Source organism: Triticum aestivum, chromosome 7A, assembly GCF_018294505.1.
Source record: "Triticum aestivum cultivar Chinese Spring chromosome 7A, IWGSC CS RefSeq v2.1, whole genome shotgun sequence".
NCBI lineage: Eukaryota > Viridiplantae > Streptophyta > Magnoliopsida > Poales > Poaceae > Triticum > Triticum aestivum.
The window spans coordinates 730,100,927-730,104,028 of record NC_057812.1 but is presented as its reverse complement, the minus strand read 5'-3'; positions in this window follow the sequence as shown (position 1 = coordinate 730,104,028).

Genomic DNA, 3,102 nt, shown 5'->3' with positions numbered 1-3,102 from the left:
AGAGTGCTCTCGATGAGTTCCGCATTCTATATTGTGATTCTGCCAGTCCTACCTCTCTGCATGGGTTATCCGGAAGAAACCTGTTGAACTTGGTTCGACATATTAATCTATGCATCCACAACTCAGAAAGTTATATGGTCCTTGAGTTGACCCTCCTCAGCTGTATTCCGACCCTAGTCTATCAATTGATAGTCAGGAATAGTTGTGCATTCACGTTCATCGATGCCTATTATTCTTGTGGTTCGTCAAGCCATTCTATTCCGGAATGACTAGGAGAAACAAACTCCAGAACCTCAACCATATCGAGGATTAGGTCAAAGCAATTGTATTCCGTGGATCAAAATGCCAATCCAGCTTTTGCTCCGCTCTACCTTGGAGTGTTACCATCTTTATGTCAAGAGTGTCATGAGAATTGAACCACCTCTTATGAATTCTTGACACAGTAATACTTCTTGCCATCATTGTTCATTCCTCGGTTCCCGTGTTATTGTAACCTGGATACCGACAAGTGAACCATGATGTGTGAAATCAATACTCCTAGCAACCGTGTTGCTTGGTAGTTAATGGGCATTAACATCATCCTTAGCGTGTTGGTTATTGAATCACCATCCTAGGACTGATTGTGCTACCTAGTCCATTTTTGTTGGGGCACCCTTCGATCACTGAGTTAGGATTGTGTCAATCCCTCACTCTTTTGATCATATCATCTTGCCCTGAAAAGCAAGGTTGATCTCGAGCTTAGTAACATATCAGTGGTTCATGATTTTCCGAATATCTTCTCGGAAGTATTACCTGGTTGTCACCTGACCGCTATGTTGAGTTTGTGATCAAGTTGATTTTCTTATAAATCACTCCTTCTCTAGGAATCTGTGTTGGATATCCCTGAGCTAGTTGGTTGAGCTAGACAACAACTTGGAGAATTGGAAGATAAAAGCTTGTCTAACTTAGTTCATGTCAAGGGATATCTTTTTGTGTGTGTGTGTTGAAGAAAGATGATATCTCCATCGATTGGTCCTCGTGATCAGTTGTTGGATCTATTGCCTTGTCAAAACTTTGACTTGAGTATGGGGTATCGTCAAGTCAAATCAGAACCAACGATGTTCGTAATGGTGTCTTACCTGTGGTTGATCCCTCGGGCATACACCATTATATCTTTTGGTCTGACCAATGCTATCACCGTGTTCACATGATGGTGGAAGTCCAGTGATGACACCGGAGGAACACATAAAACAAACCTTCTGGAACACTCCAGAGTCGTGAACAAAAGGAGGTACGTGCTACGTAAGTAAACGGACTACGAAAAACACGAAAAAGATTTGCCAGTTCTGGAATATTACAAAAGTTAAGAAAAAAATAAACAACCCAGAAGGCAAGCGAGGAGGGCACAAGACACCATGGCGCACCCAGGTGGGTTGTGTCCACCTCGGGTACCTTCCGGACTCCATTTTTCTCCCGTTTGCTTGTTTCTCAACATAATAATTCTTTATATACCCTCCGAATCTATTGACCACCGTATCACGGAGAAATCTTCTGTTCTCTTTTCTTGTTGTTTTCTGTTAGATCTATCAAACCAGGCATCATGCCTTCTCCCTCCTCCAACAATGTAGAAGAGGATGCTTGGTTGATGAAGATGGAATTGAAGAGAGAAGAACAAAAAGAAGCCTTCAAGGGGGACAAGAGCAAGGTAGCTGATGAAGATCAAGCTCCAGCAGTAGAGCAGGCCTTGCCTACGGAAGAAGAAGAAGAAGAAGTAGGTATCCTTCAACCATACTAAGAATATCTTACCCTCACTGAAATTGAAGCTTTTAGGACCATTGAAATAGTTCGTGTTCAAAACAAATATCTGACTTGTGAAAATATTCTATTGCAAGAGCACATCATCGCCCTCTGGAGCGTGGTCCGAAGATTGGAGTATCTCTTGAGCCCAAGGGATAAGCTCGCTACTACCTCATCACCACCACCATCACCTTCTTCATCACCAAAGGAGACTTGAGTATCGGGTATGGGCACTCCCCTTGGCTTGTGCCAAGCTTGTTGGAAGTGCCCCGGTATTGTATCACACCACCCCTTTTGCTCTTATTTATCTTAGTTCGATCTTTAGTTATCTTTTGAATTAGTTGAATAAAAGTTTAGTTTGATCCTTTTCGAGTGTTTTTGCTAAGTGATCTATCTACCTTTGTAATCGTGTGCGAGATATATAATAAAGTTTAGTTCGAGTTTTGTTTTCTTTACCGTTTTGTTTCATAAGGGCAATACAACGTGCTGTTCTTTTTCACTAGGAGATTGAGCATACAAACCAAAAGGCGCATGAAAACATCTGCTTCCCTCTGCAAAGGGCCTATCTTTTACTTTCATGTATTTACTTTTATTCAAGAGCCAAGGTATTCTTCTCTATTCCTTTTATTTTTCTTTTTTCCAAGCATCATGTGGTGAGGAAAGATCTAGGCACATATATCCAGTTGGATATGGGTGAGCATCATGTGATAAGGAAAGATCTAGGCACATATACTATTTGGGCTTGCCCAATAAGAAAAAAGATCATCACCTAAAAAATGTCATCTCAAAACTATATATTTCAAGTCTAAAACTAAAAAGGAAAAAAAAGTAAATTAAACAAAAGTAAACTATAATATACTATTAAAAAGATCACCACATAAAAAAGGAAAAATAAAAAAATTTGGAAGTGTCAAACTACATGTTTGAAGACTCAAAACTATATATTTGAAGTCTTAAACTAAAAAGGAAAAACATAAATTTAAATTCCCAAACTACATATTTTTAAAAACCACTATTATATTTAGTTGTGACGTGCTGTTCTAACCGATGCCAGCATTGTTATTTTGTCAATACCAACATTCTTATATTACTTTTTTGGTATATTCTTTTTATAGTATATTATAGTTTACTTTTATTAAATTTCTATTATTTTAAATAGAAATAATGACATTCTTTAAAATATGTACTTTGAGACTTTTAATTTATTTTTTTCCTTTTCATTTTCAGACTTGAAATATATAGTTTTTGAGCCTCCAAATATGTAGTTTCAAATTTCCAATTTTTTTATTTTTAGTTTTTTATGTGGTGATATTTTTTTAGTACATT